Source organism: Pteronotus mesoamericanus, unplaced genomic scaffold (genome assembly GCF_021234165.1).
Source record: "Pteronotus mesoamericanus isolate MK-2021 breed Mesoamerican mustached bat unplaced genomic scaffold, CSHL_Meso_final contig_27, whole genome shotgun sequence".
NCBI classification, from domain to species: domain Eukaryota; kingdom Metazoa; phylum Chordata; class Mammalia; order Chiroptera; family Mormoopidae; genus Pteronotus; species Pteronotus mesoamericanus.
Window position 1 is genome coordinate 17,041,775 of NW_026555115.1, and position 7,081 is coordinate 17,048,855.

Consider the following 7,081-nt stretch of genomic DNA (forward strand, 5'->3'; position numbering starts at 1 on the left):
GTCATAGTGAATGCCTGAATACAACCTAAATAACTGTTAGACTGAGCTGATGAATAATGATTCCTCTGCTCTGCAGAGAATTAGGCAACCAATGCAAAGAAAAGCAGATACCAATACCAAAGGACATTGAAAATCTAGATCTGTCAATAAATAGAAAATCAATTTGCTCCTACATGTTTAAAAAGCAGAGGACTCTTAAGGTTATGTATACATAAAGTCAAGGTCTTTAAGCTTCTTTTGTGTTCTAACATCCTAAGCCTGGAATGTCACAGAAAGGAGGATCTCAATATCTTGAGGGTAGGGTTCAAATTAGATATCTACCTTCTCTTCCACAGTTCATGACCTGACCCACATAGCAGGCATTCAATAATTATTTGTTTACTAAGTAATCTAGAAGTGGATTTTTCCTCATCACTCTTCTCACTCCCTCCCTTACCTAGCACACCTGGGGGCTTCATTCACTACTCATTCCTTAGAAACACCCCATGTGTATTTTTAAAATATTACCTATTTTTTTTCTTCATTCCCTTTTTGCATTGGTGACTTTTACTCTTGCTTAAATATTAAGTCTCCAGAATCCTTGGTTATTTTAGTATATATGATTACAAATTAATTATCTTGGGACCCTTTTTCTTGATAAAACTTCCATTTGACAAGTATCTTTTACCTTCCTGCTCTGTGCCTGAGATTGCAATGATAAAGTGGCAGTCCCTGTTATCTCCCAGAAACACAGAACTTGTGAGGAGAGTAAACTGGTAAATGCCCTGTAGCAGAGGTGTGTACTGAGGTGCCACAGAAGAAAAGAGGAAGATGATGCAGGTATGTCTGGGAAAAGAGGAAAGATTTCAGGGCGGCAGCTCTATTAGTTTTCTATTGTTGCATAATAAACTGCCAGACTTAGTGGCTTATATTTGTTAACACTCATTTGTTAGCTCATAGTTCTTTAGGTTGAAAGTTTGCACAGCGTCATGGCTGAGTATCATAAGGCTGAAATCAAGATGTCAGCTGGGCTGAAATCTCACCTGGAGAGCCTGGCAAAGATCTGCTTCTAACCTTATTCTTGTTGTTTGCAGAATTTAGTTCGTTGTGATAGTAGAGGTCCCCATTTCCTTGCAGGCCATCAGCCAGGGCCCGCTGTCAACTTCTAGAACCCACTATCTTTAAACCCAGCAACACAATTTCTTGCACATCAAATACCCTTAGCACAATGAATCTCTGACTTCCTCTTTTGCTACCAGCCAGAGAATACTCGCTGCCTTTAAAGAGTTTCTATGATTAAATCAGGCCCACCAAGATAATCTGTTCTTAAAGTAATTGCTCCATAATGTAATTATCAGAATAGAACTCATTATATTCACAGTACCGAGGTTATGCAGGCTATGTCCACCAGTGGGGCAATCTTCAGGGACATAAGAGAATCCTGCCAACCACACATGATGAGCTGAAACTTGAATTAGAGGTCGTTGTTTGTTGTGAGAAATAAGGAGGGAGGAAGGGATATTCCAGGCAGAGGGAATCATGTGTGCACAAACTTGGAAGTATGGGAGAATATGTCTTGTCCTGGGAATTACAAGAGTTGCTGGCCTCCAGATTTTGGGAGAGATGCAGGCAGTAGGTAAAGGCAGAGACAAAAGACAGCAACCAGACTAGGATGGAAGGGATGTTGGAGCATGCTAAAGAGCCCGGTTAAGAGATGAAGGTCTATACAGCGATACTGGTCAGGCTAGTGATGATATAAGTGTTGTCAGTGTATATTAATCTCTTTCATGGGATTGTGAAAGAAGCATTCGAAGAGCCCATGCATTGGAGATTGTGGTGCGGCAAGATGATTTCTTCATGTGGAAGACTGCCCTGGGTTTCCAATGTCCCATCTCCTTCTGTCCTGCCATGGAAAAAGTACAATCTTGTTCTCAGTAAGACTAAAACAAAACCCGTGCCCAGAGTTTCTGCTTCATATTAAAGCTCAGTCTTTTGGAGCCCATATAGTCTGCTGTGGGCCCCAGTAGCTCCTAGACCCACATGGCCACATGGTTCCAGGCAAGAGAGAACACTTGAACGCATAGGGTGAGTGCATTACTGGGTAAGGGAGAGAGAAAGAGAGAAAGCTTCTTTGTTCCTCTGGGGTTATATTAGCTTGGGTTTGGGATGGACCAGGTGCTTTTCCAAAAGAACCAATCAACTTCCCAAGCTTTAACAGGATTTTGATAGGGTCCGCCCTCTAGTTAGACTGACAGGCCTTTATGGTCAAAACCTCCCCCTGTGCCTTCTAATTATCAACTATCAGAGAGGGGAAGGGAGAAGTGTTAATCTCCTTGGCAGAACAATGCTGTGATCCTCTGGGGTTTGACTGGTGAATCAAACAGGCTCATGCTTCCCAGTTATTAAGCTCAATGTCTAATTATCTATGTGCTGCTTCTTATTAATAATTAGCTAACTACCTATGGTAACATAAGGAATGTCAGTTGGGATGCGTTCAGGTACAAGGAATAAGACACCTGGCCCCAAACAGCTTATACAGTGGTTTATTTTCTCAAATAACAAAAATTTAATACATGGATCCAAAGTTGGTTAGGGTTGTGAATTGTCATCTCTGCAGTTACAAGGTGGCTACCTCACCTCCAAACACTATGACCTTCCACAGAGGAAAGAGGGAAGTCATTCATTCTCATTCTTTCCTTTTCTCTCTCTCTCTCTCTCTCTCTCTCTCATAAATTTTTAATTTTAGAACAGTTTTTTATTTATAGAAAAATTGAGAAGATAATATAGAGAGTGCCCATATTCCTCACACCTAGTTTCCCCTATTATTAATAGCTTAGTATGGTACATTTGTCACAATTAAGGAACCAATATTGATACATTATTATTAACTAAAGTCCATACTTTATTCAGATGTCCTTAGTTTTAACCTAACAACCTTTTCTGTTTCTGAATCCCATTCATTATACCACATTGCATTTAGTCATCATGTCTCCTTAGGCTTCTCTTGACTATGACTGCCCTTGTTTTTAATGACCTTGACAGTTCTTTTTAAAAATATTTTTATTTTTAAATTCTAGTTGTACAATATTATATTAGTTCAGGTGTACAATCCTGTTATTAGAAATTTATATAATTTATGAAGTTATCACCCTGATAAATCTATTACCCATCAGATACCATATATAGTTATCACAATATTATTGACTACATTCCCTATACAGTACTTTACACCTTCATGACTAAAGAAGTACCAATTTGTACTTCTAACTCTCCTCAACTTTTTCACTCATCCTGCCAACCCTCCTCCTCTCTGGCAACTGTCAAAATATTCTCTGTATCTATAAGGCTGTTTCTGTTCTCCTTGTTTCTTTGTTTGTTTGTTTGTTTTTTAGATTACACATATAAGTAAAATGATATGGCTTGTGTTTTTCTCTGCCTGAATTATTTAAATCAGCACAATGCCCTCTAGGTCCATCCATGTTGCAGATGGCAAGATTTCATTCATTTTTATTACTGAGTCATATTCCATTATATATATGCACCACTTTTTCTTTAAGCATTCATCTATTGATGGATACTTAGGTTGCCTCCATAGCTTTGCTATTGTAAATAATGCTGCAATGAATACATGAGTGTACATGTCTTTTCGATTTAGTGTTTTGGGTTTCTTTGGATAAATACTCAGAAGTGAAATTGCTGGGTCCTTCTTTGTCTCTAATGATAGAGTTTGATTTAAAGTCTATTTTATCTGGCATGAGTATTGCTACACCAGCTTTTTGTTGTTGATGTTTGCATGTTCATCGAATATCTTTTTCATCCCTTTATTTTCAGCTTGTATCTTTCTATCTGAAGTGGGCCTTTTGTAGACAACATAAGTGAGGTTCTTGCTTTGTTATCCATTCAGCCTCTATATGTCTTTTGACTGGACCATTTAACACATTTGCATTTAAATAATTGTTGATAGGTATGTATTTATTGCCATTTTATTGTTCACAGCTTTGATCCTCCTCTCCCTCCTCCCTTTAACATTTCTTGTAATATTGGTTTAGTGGTGTTGAATTTCTTTAGCTTTTTCTTGTCTGAAAAACTCTTTATCTGTCCATCCATTACAAATGACAGCCTTGCTGGGTAGAGTAATCTGGTTGTAGCTCCTTGCTTTTCATCACTTTGAATATTTTGTGCCAATCCTTTCTGTTCTGCCAAGTTTCTGTTGAGAAATCAGCTGACATCTTATGGAAGCTCCCTAGTAAGTAAATAACTGCTTTTCCCTTGCTTCTTTTAGGATTCTCTCTTTGTCTTTAACCTTTGACATTTTAATTATAATGTATCTTGGTGTGGGCCTCTTTGGGTTGGTCTTGTTTGGAACTCTTTGTTTCCTGGACTTGTATGTCTATTTACTTCACCAAGTTAGGGAAGTTTTTTGTTATTTTTTTTCACATAGATTTTCAATTTCTCGCTTTATCTCTTCTCCTTCCAGCACTTCCATAATGCAAATGTTGGTATACTTGAGGTTGTCCCAAAGGCTTCTTATACTATACTCATTTTTTTTGCATTTTCTTTTTGCTGTTCTGATTTGGTGTTTTCTGCTTCCTTATCTTCTAAACTGCTGATCTGATCCTCTGCTTGATCTGCTCTATTGCTGATTCTCTGTAATGTAGTCTTCATTTCAGACATTGTAGTCTTCATTTCTGACTGTTTTTTTTATATTTTCTATCTCTATTTTTATGTTTCCTGTCACTTTGTTGGCGTTCTTACTCAGTTCACATATTCTTTTCCAAAGTTCCTCGATCATCCTTATAACCAGTGTTTTGAACTCTGCATCTGGTAGGTTGTTTGTCTCCCTTTTGTTTAGTTATTTTTCTGGAGTTTGTCCTGCTCTTTCATCTTCAAATTGCCTCTTTGGCTCCTCATTTTGATTGTCTCCCTGTGTTTGTTTCTATATATTACATAGAGCAGCAGCTCAGGATATGGTAGAGTCACCTGATGTAGTAGGTGTCTTGTAAATCCCAACTGTACAGTCTCTCCAGACACCTGAGCTTGGTGCTCCAGATGTGCCCTTGTGTGGGCTGTGTGCACCTTCCTATTGTAGTTGAGCTTTGATTGCTATTGGCCTATCAATTGGAGGGATTTACCCCTAGGCCAATCAGCTGTGATAACAGGCCATGAATACAGCAGAGGGTCAGCTGTGCAGGGGCTGACCCCATGGAGCAGAACTCATATCAGCATGGTTCACATACCCGGCTGAGTCCACACTTTAAGTGTGTCACTCATGGAGGTGGTTGGATGATGTTTCAGGGTGGTCTGAAGCTGTCTTCAGGGTGCTTGGCTCTGGGGCCTCCTAGGAGGTTCAGACCAAGGACAGTCCACACCGGTGCTCTGCCTGGGGCCACCCAGCATGAGCTACAAAGTGATCTGCGGATGGCTACTACTTGTGCTGGGCTTGGATGTGGCTGGGAGGGGCCACACTTAGAACCAAGGCTAGCTGCCACTGATGAAAGGCCCATGGCCACTTAGCAAGAGGTACAGGGTATGCAGATGCCAGATGCTGTTTGTTTGAAAGATTACAGGAAACTCCAAAGCATGAACCAAGACCTCCTGTTTGTATGGAAAAGCCACTGGAAATGCTTGGGTGGACCTGAAAGCTGGGTGTGGTCAGGTCTCAGGGAATTACCAGGATTGGACAAACAGTGTTAGCCAGGTTGATGGAGACTCAGATATGGTACCTGCCTGCCAGCTCTGTGGATGGAAGGCTCAGAAAAGGAACAGTGTCTTCTGCTAGCACTTCTGAATGGGAGAAAGATGCACCTCCAGCTTTTGACCTGTTACCAAACAATTCAGTTCTTACTCATATGTCCTTGGTGAGTTACAAGCTGCTGCCCCGGTGTTAGATCTCAGAGAGTGAGTCAGAGGAAGTCTGTGTGTGGACCTTTTAAGGGGAACTCTAGAAGCCCTCTGTCTCACTCAGCCACAATTACCACTGGTTTTCACAGCCACAAGTTTATGGCAATGGAACCCTGGGCTGGAGGGCCTTGTGTGGGGCTGAGACCCATGGCTCTTCAGGGGGGACCTCCACAGCTGAGATATCCTTCCCTACTAACTGCCACATGTGGGTGTGGAACCAGTCTGTTCCACCTCTCCACCCCTCCTATCAGTCTCTATGTGGCTTCTTTTTCAGATCCTTAGTTATAAGACATATTCAGCTAGATTTCAGGACATTCTGAATGATGGTTGTTCTGTAGTTTAATTGTAATTTTGATGTAGTTCTGGGAGGTTCTGAGCACCTCATTTACCTATGCTACAATCTTGACTGGAGGACCTTGACAATTCTGAGGATTACTTGTCAAGTACTTGATAGAATATTCCTCCATTGTGGTTTTTCTGATGTTGTTCTCATATTTGGACTACTATGTGCTTGGGAGGGTTATGTGTTTGGGAGATCAGGAGCACAGAAGTAAAGTGCCATTGAAGGGTACATTCTAGAAACATGATTCAGGAATGTTGAGGTTGACCTTGACTGACTGTCTGTCAGGTTTTTCCAATCTTTTTCTCCTTTTTTTTGTACTGCCAAAAAAAATTTCTCTGTGGTCATACTTAAGGAGTAGAGAGTTGTGCTCCACTTTCTTGAATACAAAGTATCCACAAAAATTTCTTAGAATTCTTCTGCATGGGAGATTTGTCTCTTCCACCTCATTTACTTATGCAATCATTGATTTAAATTAATATGGACTCATAGGTATTTGTTTTATATTTTGGATTATAATCCAGTACTACATTATTTATATATTTTCCTCAGATTATTTCAGGTTTGGCCATAGGCACTCTTTCCATGTGCACCTGTGACCTTTTGGCATACTTTATCATTGTGGATTTTTATGTTAATTTTTTTTACTTTTGAGCGCTTCCTTACTCTCTCTCACTACCAGATGTGCTAGACTCATCCTGAATATTTCCTACCCCAGACCTAGAATTAGTGATATCTCTAAGAAGCTCTGCTTCCTTTTAGTGGATAATGACATTAGAAATTAAGATCTAAGGTTAGGTATGCTCCAGATTCTATTTTCATTAAGAACAATCCCACACCAGTCTTTCAGTAGACTGTCCC